The sequence below is a fragment of the Balaenoptera physalus genome (assembly GCF_965194825.1).
Source record: "Balaenoptera physalus genome assembly, chromosome: 16".
NCBI lineage: Eukaryota > Metazoa > Chordata > Mammalia > Artiodactyla > Balaenopteridae > Balaenoptera > Balaenoptera physalus.
In genome coordinates this window covers 62,500,283-62,525,647 of record NC_138898.1, presented here as the reverse complement: position 1 = coordinate 62,525,647, position 25,365 = coordinate 62,500,283, and the positions used below count along the sequence as shown (strand labels likewise).

Genomic DNA, 25,365 nt, shown 5'->3' with positions numbered 1-25,365 from the left:
AAGCCCTTTTATAATTTCATTTAAGAGGAGGTGGGTGTGACCATATGACATTTTGGATGTTTCAAGTCTGGGGAAGTGGAGCCACTGGATACAGGAGAAGCATCCCTTGTTTGCAGAGGCAGGTAAAAGCCACCTATTTCTAGGTGGGCTTTGTCAGAACTGATTTCTCTGCTGGATAAAATAGACCAGCGGATTTGTAGCTCTGTGGAAAAGTAAGGTTTCTGGACGTTGACAAGTTCTGGAAGTGACGCTAACCTTAGACCTTCTGACTCCAGGTCCTCTTCTTTCATTTTCTTTCTTTTTTTTCCCCTTTCAGTTTTATTGAGGTAATTGACATACAGCAATGTATAAGTTTAAGGTGTACGGCATAATGATATGACTTACATATATTGCAAAGTGATTACCACCATTCGTTAACATTTGTCATCTCATAGGTACAAAAAAAAAAAAAAAAGAAAGAAAAAATGTTTTTTTCCTTGTGATGAGAGCTTTTAGGATTTCCTGTCTTAGCAACTTTCAAATATACCACCCAGCAGTGTACACCCCCCAGTACCTCTTTATCTCATAACTGGAAGTTTGTACCTTTTACCACCTTCCTCCAATTTCCCCCCACCCCTGGTAACCACAAATCTTATCCCTTTTTCTATGACTTCAAGTTGTTTTTTTTTTTTAAGATTCCACATATAAGTGAGATCATATAGTATTTGTCTTTCTCTGACTTATGTCACTGGGTATAATGCCCTCAAGGTCCATCCATGTTGTTGCAAGCTATTTTCTGTCCATAGGTCTTAGCTTCCCAATCTGAAAAATGAAGGAGTAGGGTCAGAGAGTCTCTGAGGTTCCCACTCGTCTTAATATCAGTTCCACAGTATGACTCAGATCCAGGGAACATCACATTTGGAGTGTGCGCCGTTTAAGAAACAGGCAGGTGTGGGGAGAGATTCTTAAGCACATCTGAAGTATGTTCCGCTTCCAAAATAACCAGTTCCGGCTAGACGCTTTGTCTTCTTCTGCCTTCTGGGCAGAGAGAAGTTCTATTTGTATTTATAACTGTCCTCAGTTGTATTTGAAAACGGAAGAATGTGGGGCTTAAGGGCCCCCTGGGTTCACGGTGCTTGCTTTCTTAATGCCTCGATCATACTTTTAATCAGAACACATTTTGAGCATGAATCTTCAGTGCTTGTGCCTGCCATTTCCAGCCACTCGACACTTTTTCATAAATAAAGTTAGAGTTTGATTGAATATGGTTTTTAATTAACTTGCCTTCACTTGGAGCAACTTTCTGGGAGCATATGTAAGTAGCAGAACTTCAGAAAGTGTGAGCTGAGGCTGACTTCTGAGAAACATCTCCAGGCAGTTCAGGAAGAACAAAGGAAGCCAGGCGAGCGGAATTAACCAGGTGCCAGGAACGCGGGGCGACAGCTCTCACTCCATCCCCACTCCCTGTCCCTTGTAATAAGTGTGCAAAGGCTCAACAGTGGGTCCCGTTGCCTCATGGTGAACTCAGAGCGTGTGAAATCTGAGGAAATTGCCCCACAGCGGCTATTTATATTATTGGCGTTTAAACTGTTTATGGCATGTCACTCTCTTTCACAGTTGGGACTTTGCAAAAACAAAATGAAATAAGACCTCTGTAATTCTGCCTTCAGGCACAGCTCAGAGTTTTATGAGCAAGGGTGAATTCTGCAATACAAGATCTTCCAAGATCTTAGATGTAATAGAGACAAAGAAATTCGTGGGGACGGAATACACAAGATAGGAATTGATGAATGGGCTGCCCAAGCTTGGAGGGTGGAGAGGAGGCTGGGAACCACTTTACAAGCTCTTCAAAGGGCTGTTCAAATATGACAGGGGACAATATGTCAAAGGACAACGTTTGACCTCCTTGAAGTGGGAGTTTGCATGGTGAGAGGGTCCCAGCGTTATCATCTGGGTACGATGCAAAGATGCAGGTGGGGGTGATAATGTTTTAAGTAGCATCAAGTCAGAAGCCCATCCCTCCTTTCACGTTCTGTGTTCTGTGGTCTAGAGATGTACCCTGATAAATAGCTGCCGCCATGGAGAAATCCATCAAGCATGACTCATCTCCCTGTGGCAGGCACGGCGCTCAGCTTCCAAGAATAGCCTAGCCTGAGGGATCCAAGCTCGGAATCCCTTCCAACTCTCAGGGCTCTGAAATTCGGCGCCTACAGAGGTCTGTGCTTAGGTAACGGGGTGCAGATGGCTTGGTGTTTGCAGAGACAGTGGTTAATAGTCATCTCCCTTCCACCTTTCTTTTCTGCAAAATTCCAGGAACATAAAATGCCAGGCGGGATCACATTGCTTACAAAGGAAACCTAATCCTAAGGAGCCCTGACGGTGCATTTCAATGGCTCAGAGACAAGGGGATCAGGAAGCCCACTCATTCATTTATTTGTTCATTCAACAAATATTTGCTGACTGCCTTGTGAGTGAGAACCCCAGCAAGAAACGCAACGCGGGATCTTGCAGAGGCGAATCTGATCTAAATGCTCAGCCCTGAATGTACTCTTCGCTGCTGAATCCTGGCAACCAGGCAGGGGAATGATTAAAAATAATAGCTGACAGTTATCGAGCACTTACTATATGCTGTGTCTTAAGCACTTCACGTGAATCAACTAGATTAATCTTCCCAATCGTTCCATGAGTTAGATTCCATAATCACCCTCGTTTGTGAGCAGTATGGCACAGAGAGCAGCTTTCTCAAGCTCATACAAGCCGGTAGGTAGCTGTGTCAGGAGCTGAACCTGATATGAACACACATAAAAATCACAGTGCTACCCAGTGACCTTCTGTCACCTCCTCCCAGAATGTGCCAAGCTCTTTCCTCCCTGTGGGCTTTGCACTTCCCTCTGCCTGAAACATGATTGCCTTGGCTCTTTCTCATCCTTCAGGTCTCAGCGTTAACGGCCAGCTCTTTCAGAGGCTTTTGCTGTCCACCCAGTAAGTTCTCTCCTCTATTCTCTAGCCCAACACTTCATTTCCTTCACGGTCCTTATCATATTGTGACATTACCATGTCTGTCTGTCTGCTTTTATCCATATGCCCCTCCCCGCGGATCCCCTCTAGAATTTAAGCTCCTCAAGCCATGAAACTTGTATGTCTTATTTGCCTCCTTGTCTGCAGCCCTAAGACAGAGCCTGGCACCTGGCAAGTCCTCCGTAGATATTCGCTGGGTGGTCAGAGGAGGCACACAGGTGCAGAATATCCCTGTTGCCTCCTTGTTAGAATGGATGAAGCCATGAGTGCAAGGCTGTGTGGTTATTGTTATTACTGTCATTACCGTGGCTGGTGAAGAGGAAAGACACCGGAGATGCAGAACGCACAACTTAACACTTGTGATTGCAATGCACCCTCGACCTGAGAGTCGCTCAACGCCGGCCCCTTTCAGGGGCTCTGTTTCGGGAGGTTTCTGCATGGGTAACAGAGGCATCAGCTCCCGGACAGCTCCCCTCACCCACCCCAGTCCCCTCTGTCGGCTGGAGGGGGCTGTGCCCTTTGTTCCCCGCAGCTGCTGCAGGCAGAGAAAGGGAGCAGATCCGGACCTGGGGCGGTGCCTCTGCCGGGCAGTAGTAACTGAGCAGGGAGTTGAGGACGCAGGCTGCGACCTCCTCGGGCACATCCCTGTGGCCCAACGTCCCCTCCTCCCAGGAACTCAGAGAATTCCCTTGTGCTGTCGGCTGTCTCCCTCTCAGGGCCTCCTTTTGCCTCCCCTTCGATTTGCTTTCTTCTCCTCTGCCTGGCTTCACCTGCCACTAGTGCATGCTTGTTCTAGAACATTCTACCTATGTGGAGTCTGAGTCTCACTTTGTTCCTATGTGAAATTGGGATTACACTGACTGATGGGGTGGTCATGAGGATTAGATGGGGCTGTCATTTCCCCGGCACAGTTCCCAACACTTGACAGGTGAAACTCTGCTGTGCTGGCCCCATCCCACTAATGACAATAAACCAAAAATATCTTACATTTAATGAAGATGTTTCAGGCGTTAGACTAAGCACTTTATAATTATTATTGCCATTGTTGTTGTTACTAAAATGTGCATTTTTACAGCTTTATTGAGACCTAATTGACATTGCAATAAACCGCACTTAAGTACTGACATATGCATAAACTGATGAAGCCATCACCACAGTTTTATTCAGTTCTTAACCACATCCCCATTTTACAGATGAGGAGACAGAGGCTTAGAGACATAAATACCTTATCCTGGATCACAAGGACAGCCAAAGGCAGAGCTGTCTGATCTGGACCTGAGCTCCTAGCCTCTGTTCCACTGCAGCGGACGTTTCCCTGCTCAGGGATGTTGGAGGAGGCCTGACTGCTCACACTTTGGAGGTTTGCAGAGCTAAGGAGCCAGACAACCTGAGCTGTGTTAACTGGTCAGCTCACCCGCAGCGAAACTCTTGCCCTGCCCCCTCCACGTGTGAAACCATATCACGAAGCTCACTTGATGACGGGATGGGCAGCTCTGTGAGGGTAGAAGGTAGCTCACCAAGATGGACAGCACCCAGTTTTCCAGAGGGTGATCCACGTGCTGGATGCATCCACAACCCGGAGACCAAAGCCAGTCCCCTCAGCTCAGGGCCACGTGGGAACGTTTCGGAAAATCTCACGGATGTTATGAGATACAGTGTCCCAGTCCTCAGAGACCCGGAATGCTGGACACGGGCGGGGGTCCTGGAAGCTGCAAAGGCACGAGACCTGGGCCCCGTCCACGGTGAGTTCCCCCCTCCCCAAAATCTCCTGGCTGTACTTCGGCTCCTTCAAACCCTTGCTAGTTTTTGGAGGCTTTCCTTAGACTCCATGAGTTTGCTTAGATTGTTCTCTTCTCCACAGTATCTTTTCTCCATCTCCTCGACCTGTTTCATCCATGGAGTCAAGCTGCCTGGTTTAATTCCCTGCCTGCTGCTTACCAGCTGCATGATCTTGAACAAGTTACCTAGTCTCTGGGCTCTGCATTTCATCCATCATGTGTGTGTGTTACGTGCATTAAATGAGACAGCACATGACGAACGCCTAGCAAGATGCCAAGGCCAGAGCAAAGCACCCAGGAGATAGTGCTGCTGTCACTGTTGCTATTGGTGGTTGTTTTTCTTATTAACACCACACTTTGCCTAGCTGGTCCCTTTTCTTAGACTGACCTGTCCTTTCGTCCTCTCTTTCTCCTCCTCCTCTACCATATGACTATCTTATTGCTTGCCGTTCAAGGTATTACCTTCTCCAAAAGCCATCTCTGATATTGTTGCAGGAAGGGGGGACCCCTTCCAGGGCCGGAGAGTGGGCTCTTGTCTAACACTCGGAAATGAATTGTTGGAGGAGACACACATGCTGACAAAGCAAGAGACTTTATTGGAAAGGGGTGCCCGGGTGGTGAGCTGTGGAATAAGGGGACCCAGGAGAACTGCTCTGCTACGTGGCTCGCAGTCTTGGGTTTTATGGTGATGGGGTTCGTTTCCAGATTGTCTCTGGCCAATCATTCTGACTCAGGGTCCTTACTGGTGGCGCACACATCGCTCAGCCAAGATGGATTCCAGTGAGAAGGATTCTGGGAGGTTGGTAGGACATATGGACTGGTGTCTCCTCTCTCCTTTTGACCTTTCCCGAATTATTCCAGTTGGTGGTAGCTTGTTAGTTCTGCGTTCCTTACCAGGACCTCCTGTTGTGAGATAACTCATGCAAGTGGTTACTATCAGGCCTGGCCAGGGCGGGTGGTTTCGGTCAGTGGTTCCCCTAGCAACGTGACCAACCCTTTGGTTTAAGACCTCCTCTTCTGAGGCCCATTTATTCCTTCCTCCAATACGTATTTATTGAACAACTACTGTGTGCTGGGGAGATGAACAAAGTGGACAGAAATCCCTGCTGTTATGAGTAGGAGGAGGGGAAGAGGCAGATGATAAATAAGATGTATGAGTAAAATATGTAGTTTAAAAGTAGCAGGTGCTATGGAGAAAAATAAATCAGGGAAAGAGGGTTTGGGGTCTGTCCCAGTTTAAATCTGCTATTTCAGGGTAATTACTGATAGTTTCAAAACCATCTCAGTTTGGACAATAATATGTTCACCTTGGAGACAAAGAATGTCAAGGATGAGGCTGTAGCTTTAAGTACGACGTCAAGGAAGGCCTCACTGAAGAGATGATATCTGAATAAAGGCCCCAAACAGGCGAGGGGATGGACCATTCATGTGCAAAGGCCCTGAGGTAGGGGCATTTGGGGTGTGTCTGAGGAACACTACAGAGTCAAAGACGGCTGGGGAAGGAAAGGAGCTGACGGCAGAAAGGCGACTGGAGGCTGGCTGGACTGTGAAGGGCCTTGCAGGACAGAGTAAGGTCTTGCCTGGGAAATCATTGCAGGGTTTTGGGTAAATAAGGGAGGCGGACTAACAGGGTTGCTGTGCTGGCCTCTGTGTTGATACTGAAGTGTAAGGAGGCACAAGTGGAACTGGGGACAGTCATCCAGGGGAGAGGGGATGGTGGCATGGACAGGCTGCTGGTGGCGGTGGTGAGAGTGGGGTGGATTTGCTGACGGATGGGATTCCAGGCGTGAGCGGGAGAGAGGAGTCAGAGGTGCCTCCGAAGTGCCTGGGCTGAGCACCTGGAACTGCTATTGACCGAGACGGATGGTAGATTTGAGATGCTCGTCAGATGTTGTGTTAGTTTTCTACTGCTGCCCTAAGAAATGTCCACAAACGTAGTGGCCTGAAATATTTCATCTCTTATCTCCCAGTTTTGAAGGCCAGACGTCTGACCCAGGTCTCGCTGGGCTAAAGTCGAGGTGTCAGCAGGGCTGTGTTCCTTCTGGATGCTCTGGGGAGAGCCTTTTCCAGCTCCTGGAGTCCGCCTGCCTCCCTTGGCTTGTGGCCCCTTCCTCTGCTTCCAAAGCCAGCAACATCGCATCTCTCTGTGCCTTTCTTCTGCAGTCACGTCTCCCTCACACCAAAGCTGGGAGAGGTCTTCTGCTTGTAGGAACCCTTTGCTTGTGATTATATTGGGCCCATCAGGATCATCCAGGATAATCTTCCCATCATAAGAGCTTTAACTTAATCGCAGCTGCAACTTCCCCTTTGCCACGTAAGGTAACAAACTCACAGGTTCCAGGGATTAGGGCCTGTCTGGGAGGCTTTCCTCTGCCATCCAGCACATACATCCAGCTGGAGGCATTAAGAGGCAGTTGGATGTTTACATCTGGATTTAGCGGGGAGCCCACAGTCCTCTTGACTCTTCCAGACTCACACTTTGTGTTTGTTCAGTCCCACAGCTCTTTCTCCTGCAGCCTCTGAGCCCTGGGAGGCCAGAGCCTTTTTCCTCTTTGTATTTCTCAGAGCCACACCCCAAGGAGTTCTGGATAGTCTGTGACATGAATATAGTTTGAAACCAAACTTAAACCAAACTCATGTCTTACGCAAGGACCATGACATAGGTCCTTGCTCTCAGGATGTCCACTGACCCTTGTTCTCCGCCCTGCCTTGCATTGGTGGCCGGCCTCATAATAGCTGACGGCAGACCGTGAGCCCCCACCCCGAACTCCTTCCTGTTGCAGCTTTCAGGTCCCCACCTCCGTCACTCTGGGTGTGAACTTGGTACGTGGTTTGGGCTTCTGTGGGCTGGAGGCAGCAGATCTTGCTGCGTAGAACATTCTCCTGTGGATGGTTTTTGGGTCAAGGTCCAGTTCTGCAGGCCCCTGGATCCCAGAGTGAGTCAGTTTGCAAAGCTTAGCAGTGCCTAATGCAGCAGAGAGGGGAAACAAGCCCAGGCAGCAAGGAGAAACTTCCTGCCGGTGACTCGGAGGAAGGCCTGTATGGTGGGATCCTCCACCCACCTTGCTTACTCACATCCCAGGTGCGGGGCTGGGAGAAAGGTCTGGTCAGTTCTGTGTCTGAACGCGAGCAACATTCTCATTTTTCTGCGCCTTCTCATGGGCAGCTCAATGGGCACATTTCTTACTTTTGCAGATGGGTCTCAGAATGGACTCTGTCGGAACAAATGGGGAAAAAGGGGATGGCTTGAATTTCCTCACTGTCCTTCTAGGAGCCTAGAGACTTCGTCTGGTTCATAGCCCAGCTACAGGACCTCAGACAGCTCGTCTCTCTGGGTCTCAGTTTCCTGATCTGATGGTGTGTGATTGTGAAAATCACAATAGTCAACATCCTAGGTGCTTACTGTGTGCCAGGTGCAAGGTACGATTATTTTCCCCAGTATATGGAAAAGGATACTGAGGTGCAGCGACGTGAAATGACCGAGGTAAAGCCCCCAGCCAGCAAGGTCAGGGCTGAGATTTTTTTTTTTTTGCCCAGTTTTTTGTTGTAGTAAAATGCGCATAACATAAAATTTACCATCTTAACCACTTTTTAAGTGTATAATTCAGTGTTATTAAGTACATTCATTTTGCTGTGCAGCCGTCAACACCATCCATCCACAGAACTCTTTTGTTCTTGCAAAATGGAAACTCTGTACCCATTAAACACTAACTTCCCATGACCCCTTCCCTCTAACCCCTGGCAACTACCATTTTTTTCTTTCTTTTTAAACAATCTTCCCTTTCCCCTCACACCCTTGCCTCTGGTAACCACCATTCTACTCTCTATTACTGTAAGTTTGGCTTTTGTTATTATTATTATTATTATTATTATTATTTTTTAGATTCTGCCTGTAAGTGAGATAATGAAATATTTGTCCCCCTCTGTCTGGCTTATTTCACTCAGCATAGTGTCTTCCAAGTTCATCTATGTTGTCACAAATGGCAGGATTTCTTTCTTTTTTAGGCTGAATAATATACCATTTTTAAATCCATTCATCCATTGACAGACATTTAGATTGTTTCCATATCTTGGCTCTGGGGAATAGTGCTGAAGTGAACATGGGGTTGCAGATATCTCTTCGAGATGCTGATTTTATGAGATTTTAACCCAGGCGGTGTGGCTCCAGAGCAGTCTCTCAGCAATAGTACTTCAGAGGATTCTTTTAAGAGTGAAACACGATATTTGATACATGTATAGCACTTAGCCCAGATATCTAGTATTTTTTTTAATGTTTTAAAAACTTTTCTTAAAAATCTTTAATTAAGACATAATTCCCATAACATAAAGTATCCCATTTTAAAGTTTTTAATCCAGTGGTTTTTTATTATATTCACCATATTGTACAACTGTCACTGCTGTCTAATTCCAGAACGTTTCCAAAAACTCCCAAAGAAACTTTGTACCTATTAGCACTCACTCCCTGTTCCTCCCCGTACACCCCTGCCCCAGCCCCTGGAACTCACTAATCTACTTTCCGTCTCTTGGATTTTCCTATTCTGGAAATTTCATATAAATGGAATCATACAATATGTGGACTTCTTTCACACAGCATGTTTTCAAGGTTCATCTACCTTGTAGCATGTATCAGCACTTCATTCTTTTTTATGGACTAATAATACTCCATTGTTTGGACATAACCCATTTTGTTTATCCATTCATCATCCATTCATGAGTTGATGGACATTTGGGTTGCTTTCACCTTTTGGCTATTGTGAATAATTCTGCTATAAACCATTCATGTGCAAGTTTTTGTGTGGACACATTTTTTCAGTTCTTTCGGGTATATACCTAGGAGTGGGATTGCTAGGTCATATAATAATTCTATGTTTAGATTTTGAGGAACTGCCAGACTATTTTCCACACCAGCTGCACCATTTTATATTTCCACCAGCAGTGCACAAGGGTTCCTTTTTCTCCACATCCTCATCAACATGTATTATTTTCCATTCTGCTAATTTTACCTATTACAGTGAGTGTGAAGTTGCATCTTATTGTGGTTTTGATCTGCATTTCCCTAATCACCAATGATGTTGAGCATCTTTTCATGTGCTTAATGGCTATTATTTATATGTCATCTTTTGAGAAATGTCTGTTGAAGTCCTTTGCTTGTTATTTAATTGCTTTATTTGTCTTTTCATTGTTGAGTTGTAAGAGTTCTTTATATGTTCTGGATAGTAGACCCTTATCAGATATGGTTTTCAAATATGTTCTTCCATTCTGTGGGTTATCTTTTCACTTTTTGAGAGTGTTTTTTAATGCGGAAAGTTTTTAATTCTGATGACGCATGCCTAGCATTATTGTTTATGATCCATTTCCCCCTCTAGCCCACATTTTTATCCTCGGCCATCACAGTGGCTTAGGAATTTGTTAGTGCCATGCTGGTTCTGGGGGTGGGGAAGAACAGACCAGCCCTCTGTGCTTTGTCAGACCCCAGACTCAGGGTGACAGGGGAGGAGGGACAAGGACCGTCAAGCAGTCAGTCGAGGCTGGTGATCACTCTGGTGGTCACCATCACTGCCCCCGGCTTCAGGATACCTTTCCCAGACCACCCCTACCTGACCTCAGAGTGTGATGAAACAGCCCATTTGAATCTTTAGAGGCAACAGTCTATAAATTTTTTTCTGTCTCCCCTGGGCCTTGCCTACAAGAACCTTCCACCTCTCTCTAGGTGTCAGGAATGCTCAAGAATTATGGGGTCTTGTCCCTGAGTTCCCTGAGCCTGCCTCTCTCTCTCTCTTAGCTCATTTTTCCTCCTGCTTCTCCACAGCTGCCTTGATGAGAACCAGCTGCAGGCTCTGACAACACCCAATTCTGGAAGGTCCCAAACTTCAGAGTGTCTCAGAACCACCCAGGAAGCGTGCTATTAAACATGAGGATTCCTGGGCCATTCCCCAGTAACACTGAATCTGAATTTCTGGGGGTAGGACCCAGGGATGTGCATTTTTAACCATATCTCCAGATGATTCAGGTGTTGGGGGTCCACAGACCACATCTTGAGAGGCACTGCCCTATTCTAGAAGCCTTCCCACCCAAATCTGAGATCCCAGCGGTTCTCAAACTTGACTGCATATTAGAATCACCTGGGGAAACTTAAAACCTCTCCACATCCAGGTCATACCATGGACCAGTCAAATCAGAATCTCTGAGCCTGGGACCCAGGCATCAGTCGGTAGTATTTAAAGCTCCCCAGGTGGTTCCAAGGTGCAGCTAAGGCTAGAGCGAGAGGTTATATAACTACCTGGGACTGGAGGCCATCGCATTGCATGTGCTGTTTCCCTTTGCTAAGCCCTCTAACCCACTCAGGTCAGCTGGATTTGGTAGTTTACTCCCTTCTCTTTCCCCTGTGCTGCAATTTATTTTTATTCTCTTGCTGCACACTGAGGGCACAGAATTGGAAGAGTGGAAATGTGCACACATCTCCAAGTTTGCTACAGTGGGGGTTGGCTGACCACACAGGACACAGACTGAGGCATCTTTGCTCACTCTCATGATGATGCTGGATTGACCTGGACTTATTGAGGGAGCCATTGATGTCCCAGGCGCCCCAGATAAAGGGACTGTCACCTTCTGATCATGAACCTGTAGCACCAGGGTCTTTCTGGAAAAGGTTGTCCTACGAAGTGGTCAAGAGTGTGGGCTTTGGATCAGGTGGCCTGGTTTGAATTTTAGCTCTACCACTTGGGTGGGTGAGCTGCTGGTCCTCTCTGAGCTTCTCTTTCCTCATCAGTGCAATGGGAATATGTAAAAGTCTGAAGGGGACTTCGCTGGTGGTCCAGTGGTTAAGACTCTGCGCTTCCACTGCACGGGGCTCGGGTTTGATTCCTGGTCAGGGAACTAAGGTCCCACATGCCATGCGGTGTGGCCAAAAGATAAAAAATAAAAAACACATAAAAGTACTGAAGAATTATCTTAAGCAGATGAATGGATAAAGAAAATCTGGTGTATACATACAGCCTTAAAAAAAAAAGAAGGAAATTCTGCAATATGGGACAACATGGATGAACCTGGAGGATGTTATCTTAAGTGAAATAAGCCAGACACAGAATGACAAATAATGCTTGATTCCACTTACATGAGGAATCTAAAATAGTCAAATTCTGAGCCTAGAGAGTGGAAGGGTGGTTGCGGGGGGCTGGGGGAGGAGGAAATGAAGAGTCACTAATCAGCGGGCATAAAGTTTCAGTTGAGCAAGATGAATAAGCTCTGGAGGCCTGCTGTACAGCGTTGTACCTACAATCAGAGTCCTGTATCGTGCACGTAAAATGTGTTAGGAGAGTAAATCTCATGTTAGGTGTTCTTCCCACAATAAAATAAAATTAAACATAAATAAATAAATGTGACTGAGCTTTCAGAAAGAAAGAAAATCGTGTTAAGAATTAAGATGATCCATGTAAGATATTTAAAGCTCCACGGCTGGTGTCAGCTCCCCTCCCCTTCTCCTGTAGGACTGCCTTCCAAGCAGCAAGACTGACAGGCAGGGCAGGGGCTTGGGACCATCTCAGCTACAGAAACGACGGCCAGGCGCCTTGTCCCCAGTGTTCCCCCGCACGCAGGCTCAGCCTCCCCACCCCTGTTCCACCCCAGCCCTGCCCTCAGAGACCTCATCGTTTGTTCTCTACATGACACCTGCCCAAACTCCCCGTCACTTCCTCTCTGAAGGCACAGACGTGATCACACCATGGAGCCCCATCCTGGTCGTCTCATGCACTTGAAGTTTTGCTCAATATAATGTCTCAGTGTGCGGAGGGGCCTTTCTGGGTGTCAGGGCGCCCAGAAGAGATACACGCCCATCTTCTTAGCAAGACCCATGCCTCGCCCGGTTCACACCAGGAGTGGTGTGAACTCTCCTGCTTGACTCTTCTTGCAATTGTAGGGTGTAGACTCTTTACTGTTCCCCCCAACCTCTCCTGGATCTGCATCCAAGTGACTGACAGTGAGGCATTCTCCTCAAGCCAATAAATACACTACATTGTATTTCTACTGACGTCATTTTTATAACATTTCCAAGTTTATAATTTTCCAAGTCTGCATGATTATGTTGGGTTGGCCAAAAAGTTCATTCGGGTTTTTCCATAAGATGTTTTTGGCCAACCCAATACTTTTACAAAACGTCTGACCACACCCCCCAAGTTCTCATGCAACAGTATTCAAAGTTCAGCCATGTGTGAGGCATGGTTGTTTTATGTATGTATTATTTAGACGGACTTCCCAGTTTCAATACCCTAAATTTTCCCTTCTGATCAACACCACCCATCGCTGGCCAGGGAAGTGTTGGCTAGATGACAGTCGTTACTCTGGGAGGGTGCAGAGTCCTGTGATCTCCAGGGCAGGGCTCCCAAGTAGTTGCCGTGTGGATGCTAGCTGCTCTCCCAAACCAGAGGAGTGGGGAGAGGAGGAGAAAAAAGGAAACCAGAACAGGCAAAGGGAGCCGACTCCTTGGAGGGGAAAGTGCCCCTGAGAAGAGCAGACAAGGGAGAGGGGAGCACTTGGAACACGTCTCTCCTGTAAACCGTCGGGTCCAGATGAGCTGTGTATGAGGTGGCCTGCAGAGCTGGCTAACCCCGCTGCCGAGTGATTTACAGCCAGTTCACAAAATCTGAAAGAGGAGCCACAGAGGTCCAGTCAGGAGTGGAGGGAGAAGAAGTGCCTGCCTGAAATTTACTGCCCCGAAAATCTGATGAGCCGTGGTCACGGAACACGAAGGGGAAGAATTCATAAGTATCTCAGTGCCACCAGGATCTCGGGCCCCAGGGGGTGCTTGAAGTTTACGAACAAGTCATCTCAGGCCACGCCGGTAGCATTTTTTTTTTTCTTTTACTGTAATTACAAAAAATTACCATACAGGAATGTTATGGCGGGCTGCCTTCTGAGCTGTAGACCACTGTTTCTCAAACTTTCATGTGCACACGAATCACCTTGGACGTGGTTCAAATGTAGATTCTGGTTCAGCAGAGTGGAGGGGCAGCCTGAGACTCTGCATTTCTAAGAAGCTCCCGGGAGAGGCAGATGCTGCTGGTTATGGACCACACTGTGAGCGGTGGGGCTAGAGGAGCGCTTGGTAAACAGATGTAGGGGGGGCCTGAGTGGAGGTGCCTCCTGGTGGCGTGGAAGCTGCTGGGGTGTCGAGAAAGCACTGCCGGCATCTCTGGGGCCTGTGTCCAGGGGAGGGCTTGGGGCTCCCCCTAGGTGACAGCCTTTCTGTCTGCCTCTCAGGTAGAGAAGAGAAAGATTGCCGTTACGAACCTTGTCATTGAGCTTTGAGAAAGGGAGGAGGCGGGGTGGGGGGTGGACAGGCAGGAGGGAACCCAGAGGTATTGAGTGTTTCTTGACTGTTTTTCCTCTGCTTCCTGCCCCTAACTGTCTCCTCCCAAGTCTTTCTCTCCTTAATAGTTGTACCCACCAGCCACCCCACTGCTTAAGCCTGGGAGCTGGGAGCTGTCCTTAGATTTTCCCTGTTGGGAAAGGCAGTTGTATGCAGCTTGCGTAACCCCTGCATGGCTGCTTAAGAGCAGCCTTGGGCCTCGAACGTTTTCCTGCAAAGAGATAACAAGACCTCGCAGCCTGTGCTGGACATATGTACTTGCTTGGGCATATCTTTCCCTGCTCTGACCTTGATGTGGACTTCCTTGTTTTGCTTAAGCGTGTGTGTTGTATTGGCACCTGGCCAGCCCCCGCCGCTGTATCTGTTCCCGGCGGGGAGAGATTGGGATCTTTCCACTGCAGCACGAAGTGGGGTTCATGCGGCCACACCACTGCGTGGACTTCGGGGTGGATCCCGGACCATGGGGCACCAACCTATTGCATGGGATTGGATCTTGTGTGTTCTCACTCCTCTTCTGCAAGTAAGCGCTGGACCACACGAGCCCTGTGTGTGTGTTGCCTGTTCCCAGTGACCTCGAATCATGCACTGATCTCTTCCCTGAGTGTCACTTATCTGTCTTTCAACCTTGACTGCACAGCCTGACCCTCATGGAGCAGTGGACCATTCCTTTCTCTCTTCCCACATACCCAGCCTAGTGCAGTTTATAATCATTCTCCTTCAAATACTTCCCCACCTCCACTGCCACCACCGTCTCCCGCCTGGACCTCTGGAACAGCCTTCTACCTGGTCTTCCTGCTTCCACCTTCATCCCTCTCCAATCCATCCTTCCCACTGTATTTGGGTCACTTCTCTCCTTAATAGCCGTCAAGGAGACATCTCATGACATCTCGGCTAGAACCCTGGTACCTTCTCAGGATCTGCAAGGCCCTGCCTTTCTCATCCCTCTCCCCTCTGCCAGCTGAGTGCCACCAGGCTGCCTGTTCTGACACACCCCATGTATTCTGAGTCTTTGCATATTCTGTTCCCTCTTCCTGGCACCACCCTTCCCCCACCCCCAAATAAACCCTCCTTTTTCATTGCTTCCAGGAGGGCAGGGATCCTGCCTTTCTTCTCTACTGCTGAATACCCAGTGCCCGGGTCCAGGCTCATAGTACACATTCAGCGCATATTAGTTCAAGAATCGAGTGAATTAAAGAATAAATAAGCTTCAGGAAAGCAGAGGGCAGAGAGGAGTGCGTAAAAGAGGCTAACATTCACTGAAGCACGTGCTGTGTGCATTGCACACCTATCCTCTCATTTGCTCTATCCCACTGATTGCTACAAGATTCACCTTGCAGCTCAGAGATTTGGATTCACCTGCTCCAGTTACACAGCCACTGAGTAGCGGGCTTGCACCCTACTCGAGCTTAGCCTAGGGTTTCTTGACCTTGGCGTTATGATGTTTGGGTCAAATAATTTTTTGCTGTATAATGGAGGGGGGGCTGTCTTGGGCACTGTAGGGCATTTAGCAGTGTCCCTGGCCTCTACCCTCTCAATGCTCGTAGAACCCTCCCAACTTCTGGCAACCAGAATGTGTCCAGACACTGCCAGATGTTCCCTGGGGACCAAGCCAGCCTCCAGGTAAGACCCGCTGGCTTGGCCCGTGGGTAATTTCAGCCTCCCCTGTGCTCCTCTACTTCGATCCCCGCCCTCCCAGTCCTCTCGGAGAGCTGCTGTTTTTCTCATGGACTCTCCCTCACCCCATCATTTCCCACAGGCCTCCTTGTGCATCACTCTGGCAATGAAGCAAACGGATGGTGAAGTTCCGAGTGTTGCAACAAACATTCGCTTTTCTGGTTTATTTAGTGTCAGCCCCGTGTTTCAGATGCTTGTGTCACTGGCATGGATGCTCACAGGCTATCTAGAACATGTGCAATATATTTTTTCCCTTTGCCGAAATAGCACGTCTGAACGTTTAGCATGAGATAAACTAGTATGTTTATGAGGAGATAACTTGTCAAAACAGACTCGTGGCTCCACCGCTGGAACAGCCTGGCCTCCTAGCCTTTCTTCATTCAGAGACAGAGTGCGAATTTTTCTTGGGTGTTTTATGTGGATTTAAAGTAAAAATTTACTTCCCGCCTTTTTTTTGACAGAGAAAAAACCCCAAATGCAAGTGTCTTTTTAAGCACAAGGGATGAAGAGAGAGAAAGGAATAGAAGAGGCATGTGTACATTAGAGAAAAAAAATCCGAGTGAGTTCCTAGCCAGGAGACCCACTTAGAGGTAGGGCTCCCTTTTTGGCTTATTCATCCACCCACCCATTCCCTCCATCCGTCCTCCCAGCCACTCATCCATTCACCCACTTATCCATCCACTCATCCCCCCACTCACCCATGACCCCATCCACTCATCCATCCATCCATCTGTCCACGCACCCATCTATCCATCTGCCCATCCACCCATCCTCTCATCCACCCACCTATCCACCCACCCACCCATCCATCCGTCCATCTGCTCATCCAGCTGTCTTTCCATCCAGCATATTATGAGCTAGGATGTGTGCTGGTGCTGGGGGCTAGGCACAGATTTGTCCCCACTCTCTAGGTGTTTTTGTGGAAGACACACAAATCAGCAATCATTACATTACAACACAGGGTGTCACGTGCTGGCACAGAGGGCAACACAGGGGCTAGAGTAGCCAGAGGAAGACCACTTGGCCCAGTATTGTGGAGGGGTGGTAATCAGGGAAAACTTCCTGGAAGGGGTGAGCCAGGGATTCCATAGCAATCCTCTTTCTTCCTTCTAGCCACAGCAAATGCATTTGAGTGGAGAGTTGTTCACTTCCAGCAGGCAACTTAGAAGAGGGCAGAGGTTGAGCTGCGTGTGCTTGCTGCGACCATTGCTAGTTTCTTCAGAGCCTCCCGTGTGCTCTGCATGCTCGTGGGTGGTCTCACTCAGCCCTTACAGCTGCCCTGTGAGGTCAGCGCTATTCAGAGGACGCTGAGGCCCAGGGAGGTGGGGGATGGCTGTACTTAACCTTTTAAGGTTGTTATAGCAATTCGGGGTAATGTATTTGAAGTTTCTGCTACCTGGCACTTGCTCCATATCATTGTTACCCACGCGGATCTCTCCTGCTAACGTAGCGACAGTTCCTTGGTTTTGGGTAAAGCCGGTTTCGGCCTCCATCCTCCTCTTCCTCCTCTGAAGAGGGAAGTGCCTCTCCTTACGCCCTTCATGAATCAGCCTGAGGATCCCTAGGCTAGAGTTTTGGGTTGTAGTTGATTTGCTTGGGTGGGGCCTGAGCCATCCCAGTAAGCATTCAATGGTGGTCATCAGTTTCAGAATATACCACCTCTCCAGCTTTGACTGTGGTCTGCATCCCCCAATCATGACCTTAGGTATCTGCATCTTTTCTGGTTTTCTGAGTGAGTATTTTGGTGAGGGCCACGTTCCCATTGCTTTAGAGCTCAAAGTGGATGATGAGGAGAGAGCCCCGATGCTTCCCCTGTCCCCCAGTTCCCTGCCAAAGTCTAGGGGTTGTTTCAGACTCCTTGGACTTCCCTGCTTTTGAACCATTTAAATATCTTGTAAGTGCAGTACTCAGTGGCATTAAGTACAATCACATCATTCTGCAGCCTTTAACATCACCCATCTTCAGAACTTTTTCATCTCACAGAACAAAATTCCATATCCATTAAACTGCAGCTCCCCCTTCCCCACTCCCCGAGCCCCCGGGGACCTCCCTTCTACTTTCCGTCTCTGTGAATCTGACTCTGTTAGGCACCTCCACTAAGTGAAACCATACAGTATTTGTCCTTTTGTGACTGGTTTACTTCACTTTGTGTGATGCCCTCCAGTTTCATCCATGTTGTAGCATATGGCCAGATTTCCTTCCTTTTTAAGGCTGAATAATACTCCATTGTACGGATGGTCCACATTTTGTGTATCCATTCACCTGCGGATGGACATTTGGGTTCTTTCCACCTTTTGACTCTTGTGGGAAGTGCTGCTGTGATGGGCTGGCCTTGTAAATCGGTATCAAAGCCGACAGCTACTAAGTGCCTACTGTGTGGCCGGCACTGTGGTGGACGCTGCACGCACATTCTCTCGTGTAATTGTCTCAGTCCCGTGTGAGGTTGGCCTCTGACCACGTGTAACAGACATTGGGAAGGGGGGCTTCACACGGTTCAGTCACTTGTCCCAGGGTCTCCGAGTGATGGATCCTGGGTAAGAACACCTGTCCCTGGGAGGCTCATCATTTTATAAACAGAGTAAGTGATTGTGAGTGAGATCTTATTCAGTGAGGAAAATGAGAAGGCCCACAGTTTGTCTCTGCTGTGATACCCCCTGTATTTGCATGGCACTCCTTCAGCACAGCTGCCTTCAACAGGCCATTTGTACTGCACAAACAATGGCTAACCTTGAAACTCTCTGCTGCTCCTTCCCTCTCTCCTTTTTATGACAGAGAGATAAATAAGTAGGTGATCTCTCCAGAAGAAGGACATAACGAGACAGACAGGATCCAAGTCTGGGAAAGACCCTGGGGGCTGCTTCGTGAGCCAGTGCACAGCTAGCCCTCCCCAGAAGTGCAGTGCAGCAGAAGTAAAGACCCCCGAGAGGCAGAGAGGGAGACACATCCCAAACTTCAAAGGCTGTCAGGCTTCTGCTTTGATGCCGGGAGAGATGAAGTCCTGTGTCAGGACAGAGCAGCGTCTGCTTTCTAAAGCCTGAAGGACGCTTCCACTTAGCTCCTAATATGGGGCTGCGGTGTGAGTGGCTGGGGTGTGAGGTGTCAGGAGGACAGGAGGAATGATTTCTGCTTGTTGAAGCCATGATGTCTAAATCCATTTCCCAAAGCTCTCTCTCAAGGAAGAACCTTTAAGATATGGGCAGGTAACTTGCAGTGTGCTATTAGTTTAGTCTTGGTTTGGGATGGGGCTCGAGTAAACGATGTAGCCATCGTTCTTCCAGCTTAGCATTCTACCTGGTGGCCATTGAGATCTTCCACAATTATTAGCACTACTGAAGACCTGCTACATTCCAGGCTCCATGCTGGGTGTTTTATACCCATGATCTCATTGAATCCTTTAAAAGCCCAGTGAGGTAGGAGCTATTATTGGCCCCGTTTTACAGATGGGGAAACTGAGGTTGAGTAACTTGTGCAAGGTCACACAGGGAGCAAATGACAGCAATCTAAACATACATTAAATGCCCTTTGGGGGTGGGTGGCTCCTCGAGGCACCTTGGAGAGATGGGTAGTGATTAGCCTGAAGTAGAGAGACCTCTGTGACATTCGTATTAAATTGTCATAGATGGGGAAAGAAAACTCTGGCTTTAACAAAGGAGCCCTAAATAGAAAGTCATAAGGGTAGATACTCTGAGTTTCAGGCTCATTATTGTGCTGACAAGTTGTTTCTCATGTGGGTACCTCCACACAGTGGGCTCCTAGGTGGGTGGCAGAAGGGACATATTTATATAATGATGGTTAATAATTCTCCAAACTAATGCCAGGCAGGTGGGTTACATTAAAGTAAAGCACAGAACTCATTGGCATCTATGAATTCACAATTGCACCAGAGATTTATTAAATTCCTACTTTGTATGAGATGCAAAGTATGAGATGCTATGTGGAGAGCCTTCTTATATGTTATCACCAGACTTTGATGAATTTACATGTAATTTTTTGCATGGTCTCCACCCTTCTCGTTCATTTAAATTATTATGGAATTTCCAATTTATGTTACCTTCTGGTCTCTGTAGGTAAGTGATATTCAAAAAGTTTAGCAATTGGTCAGGTGTAGGTGCTGGCCAGTCTGAATGGATGGATGCCAGCCATCAGCTACTGGCTGGATGTCAATCGTGCTGTGAGGTATTGGAGGTTCCCCCTGGTTTAGTCCAAGGGATCAAATAGTAATTTGTGTTTCACCAAAGTGTGTGGAGTCCAAACAGAGACTGAACCAGCTAGAGTCAGAGATTAGCATGTGAAGCAAAGATTTTCTTTTGAGACATATGTGTATAATATTCCTGGAGTGGTGATAGCAGGGCCCACTGAACAGTGACATGACTTGATATGTTTTAGCTGCAATATTAATTCATCTCAAAATTTGAAGTACCATTAGAGGAAAATGCAAGTTTAAAAATATGTATCAAGCTAAATGGGTAATGGAAAGGCAATATATACATATAATGGAATATTATTCAGCCCTAAAAATGAAGTCTTGTCATTTGTGATGACATAGATGAACCTGGAGGACATTAGGCTCAGTGAAGTAAGCCAGTGGTTCAGGGACAGATACTGCATGGTGAATTTTTTGCAGGACAAATTTTATGCAAGGCACCTAAAATTGTCAAACTCATAGAAGCAGAGAATAGAGCCGTGGTTGCCAGGGGCCAAGGGGAGGGGGAAATGGGACTTGTTCAATTGGTCTGAGTTTCAGTTGTGTAAGATGACTTCATTTAGAAGTCTGCTGCATAGGGTGGTGCCTCTAGTCAACAGTTCTGTATTGTGCTAAACATTTAAGAGGGTAGATCTTATTTTAAGCGTTCTTACTATAAACAAAACAAAACAACACACACGAAACCACAAAGTGACACAAGGAAACTTTTGGAGGTGACAGACATGTGTGTTCCCTTGATATTGTGGTGATGGCATCATGAGTGTATGCATGTTTCCAAACTTATCAAATTGTATACATTCAATATGTACAGTTTATTGTATATTACTTATATCTCAGTAAAGCTGATTAAAAAATGTGTATCAAGGAGGCATGGGTTATAAAAGCTTGAGAAGGACTAATGTAAAGGCATGAGCAGAAGTAAGCATTGGTTCAGAGTTGCTTTTGGAATATTATGGAGCAAAACCGTTCATCTTTCTCTGGTCGATAAATAAGGTCCTCACTGAAGATGTTTGAGGATCTCTGTTTCTGGGCTTTGGGAATCAGGCCAGCTGTCAGTCCCCAGAAAGTGAGAATGCGGAGGGGCCAGGGTTGATGGTGTTCTGATGCATCAAAATGGGCAGAGATGGGGAAGTGCCTGGGACACACTAACCAGTATTCATGGAGTGTCTGCAGGTGCAGGGCTCCTGCACGGTGTTGGGGCTAGTGGGGGGTTGTTTGGAAAGTAGAAAAGTCAGCCCCAGCTTCTCAAGGCATTTCTGTTCTAGCAGGAGAAACAAGACACTCACCAGTGAAGTCAGTTCAATTCCACAGGTATTGATTGAGAGCCTACCATGGGTAAGAAAAACAGTCTGCTTGAGAAGTAACTTGAGAATCATTGCAAGATGACACATCAGTGTGAATCGAATGAAACAGGACAGAACAATCCTATACATTTCGCTGTGAGATGCAAACCCCCAGAACGCTAGGCCTGCTCTGATTAGGCAGGGCTTCGAGGAAGAGGTGACTGTGGGTCATGGATATGGTGGCTGCCTCCTGGGGGAGCCTGAGAAGTGGGCTTTTGCTCCATTACCAGCTAGGCTTTGGGCAATGTGAGAAATGAAGGCTACCATATGTATAGAAGTTTCTAATGTTTTCGCCACCTAATGTGGTTCTTTTTATTATTTTGGCCCCTATGGACACTGTGTTTGGAAGAATTGTTTCTACTAGTCAAATCTACCTGTAACTTGAGACCCAGATCTTATTTGCTTGCAACTAATGTATTCATTCAAAAAATATTCACTGGACGCCGAACCAGTTGATTTAGGTTTGGTAGTTTATGGCAGAAAACTCAAATTAACAATGGCTTAAGTGAGACAGAATTTTATTTCACTCTCATATAAAAGGAGCCTGGCAGAGGACAGCTCAATGCCTGTAAGGTGGCTACACAATGACAGGACACAATTTCTATGCACCCCTGGTCACCTCATGGTTCAGTATGGTTGCTGGAGCTCCAGCCATTATGGCTATATTTCGGACAGCTGGACAGAGAAAAGGAGAGAAAGAGGCAATAGGTGTGTATAAGCTGTCTTTTAATGGAGGTCCCCAGGAGCTGCCACATATACTTATCTTACATCTCACTGGTCAAAATTTAGTTACATGGCTAAACTTAGCTACAAGTGCGCCTGAAAAGTATAGAATGGAGGCTTTGTTCTGGGTAGCCATAAGTCCAACTGAGACTTGGGATTGTATAATGAGGAAGAAGAAGAGAACAGATTTTGGGGTGGGAAGCTAGTAGTTGCTGTCAAAGGCACCTACTAGGAGCCACACACCAGACCATGTACTAGAAGTGGTATATGAGACAGTGTTTGCTCTGCTTCTAGCTCAGTGGTTTTTGAACTTTAGTGTGTGTCAGAATCACCTGGAGGGCTTGTGAAAATAGGTTTCTAGATGTCACCCCTGAGATTTCTGATTCATTAGGTTTGGAGGTAGGAGACTGAGAATTTGCATTTCTGGCAAGTTCTAGATGCTGCTGATGTTGCTGGTCTGGGGACCACGTGGATACAATGCCTTAGGTAAGCGGGTAGCAACCCATGGCCCACGGGTCAAATCCAGCTGAGTAGTTTCAAAAGAGACCCTGTAGCCTGCAAACCCAAGGTATTTATTATCTGACCCTTTACGGAAAAGTTTACCAACCCCTGCCTTAGATAAAAGCTGATTCTAAACAATCCCTAAGGAAGTGTGTATGGGACCCAGATTCCCATCCCATCCCAGCCACTAATTTTTGTGTGTGCCTTTGGGAATCAACTTCCATTACCCTGTCTGAGACTCAAGCGCCTCACTTTATAATGGGGGCATTGGGAAATGATTTCAAAAGCTCCTTCTAGCACTTCTCTGATGCCAGCAGAGAAGCTGATTTCACAGCTTTGCAAAATGGCAGGCACTAGCTGAATACATTCCATTTTGCTTCCGAGCTGGAGTTACCTTTGTGTTGTTTGTGAAGGTTTCCCCTTCACTACTTTTGGAGGAAACACATGCCTTTCTTCACTTTTGATTGACAGTTGACATTTGTCGGAGCCGACATTCATTAGTTCTTACTTTCCTCAGCCAGCTTCCAACATGTTCTGTTCATCACTGTGACTTTTTGGTGCCTTTGCCACTACTAGCCTTCTCAGAGTCAGAAAAGAGGCACTTAGAGTTTATAATGACATATATCACACCACCTCTCTCTGCTCCAGAGTTATTTCACTGGATTTGAGAGTCTTTTTCAGAAACAACAAGGGAGAAAAGTCTCCTTTTGATGGCACCTAGTCAACCAAAGTGAGACACACAGTCGACTGTGTTTAAACGGGAGTGAATGAGTGGAAATGAGTATATAGAGGAATCTATATTCATTTGGATTTTAGTAAGCATTGTGGACCAGTTTCTGCATTGTTTAGGAATTGTGTTTGCCAGTAGACAGGTCTGGAAATCAGTTGCTAAAGCAAAATAGAAGTTTATTTCCTCCTGGGTTAAAGCAGTCTGCGTGTGTGTGGTTCAGGCTGGCAGAGTGGCTTCACGGTGTCATCATAGATCTAGATTCCTCTGTACGCTGTTTTGTTCCTAAACACACGGTTTGCATCATCGAAGTTGCTTCATGGTCCAAAGGAGCTGCTGGAGCTCCACAGCCTTTTGTCAGGACAGTGTATAAAATTTTATTTAATTCTGTGACTCTTTATTAGCTACAGGAGAAAGTCAGAAGTCCTTTCTCTGTTATTCAGGACCCTACATGGTCCGTTGTGTAAGCTCCTTCCTAAAATTATTACTCACTACTGAACTTTAGACAGTCTTAGAATAAATTTTTTTCTGTCTTGCCCATTATCTCCAAAAGATATCTTCAAACTGCCCACCACGACTGCAGGCTGGGAAGTGAGTGCTTCCTTAATTTTTGTACCCTAGATACCTCACCCTAACCCAGCCCTGACCCAAGTCACCATTGCCTCTCACTTGGGTGAATGCCCTGGCCTCTAAGCTGGTTGCTTCTGCCAGCGATCTTTTCCTCTACAATCCATTCTCCACTCAGCATCCAAGGAAATCTTTTAAAACAATGTAATCAGAGCCTGTTATTCCCCTGCTTAAGCTGCCTCAGTACTGCCCCCTGGACTTAAAGTGCGACCCCAGCGACCCCCCAGGGTCTATGAGGTCCAACATCACCTGGCAGCTGCCCCATCTTTGCTTTCATCTTCTACCTCTGCAAGCTCCTCTCTGGCCGTAGGGCCCTTGTGTTCTGAATTTTCTGCATTGTGGTTCCCCAGGCTCTTGCGTGGCTTGCTTCCCGTGGATTGTCACGCCAAGGGTACCTCCCCTCGCCCAACCACGTTTATTTATTTCTTTATTTGTTTGTTTGTTTATTTATTTTTGGTTGCGTTGGGTCTTTGTTGCTGCACGCGGGCTTTTGTCTAGTTGCGGCGAGCGGGGACTACTCTTCGTTGCGGTGCGTGGGCTTCTCACAGTGGTGGCTTCTCCTGTTGCAGGGCATGGGCTCTAGGCGCACGGGCTTCAGTAGTTGTGGCATGCGGGCTCTAGCGCGCAGGCTCAGTAGTTGTGGCGCACGGGCTTAGTTGCTGTGCGGCATGTGGGATCTTCCCGGACCAGGGATGAAAGCCAGGCCCTCTGCATTGGCAGGCGGATTCTTAACCACTGCGCCACCAGGGGAGTCCCCTCATTTATCTCTACCATATAGCCCTGTGGACTCCCTTCCTGGCAGTTATCTCAATCTGTAACTGTCTTGTTTATTTACCTGCTTCTTGACTATTCCTGCCCACTAGAATATAAGCTCACGAGGGCAGAGACCACATCTGTCTTTTTGCCCCAGTGTGTTCCTAGCACTTACCACATTGTCAGGTGTGTCATAAGCACTCAGGATTTGGGGAACGAATGAGGGAATAAATGAATGAATCAGTGTATAAAGACTTAAGCACATAAATTAGGAGTTCTTATCCTGAGGTTCATGGGCCCTCAAAGGGTCTGTGGAAAGAATTCAGTGGTCTGTAAACTTGAAAGTGGGAAAATTACCTAGTTTTACTCACCCATAACTGAAAATTTTATTTCCTTTAATTTTGAATGGTAGCAACGAACCACACTAATTTGAGCAGTTCTCTGATTTTTTTCACCAAGAGAAATCACTTATATTTTCATATCACATTACCATGGTTGCAGATATCTTAGAATTATTGTTTACTTTCATCAAATTAACTTTGAAATGACAGTAGTTAGTAAACATAGTATAGATCTTGTTATCTAACATTTTAACGGGAACTTATATGCATATCACAAGTTTGTTTAAAAATATTGTTATGACTGTATTTTGATATAATTGGTTTCCTTTGTAG

The 25,365-nt window shown here is 46.9% G+C and overlaps 1 protein-coding gene across 1 annotated transcript in view; it reads left to right on the top strand.

Annotated features, from left to right (window-relative positions):
- Positions 1-25,365, top strand: part of GRIN2A (glutamate ionotropic receptor NMDA type subunit 2A) — a 390,901-nt gene that overhangs the window by 86,961 nt on the left and 278,575 nt on the right. The window lies entirely within an intron of this gene.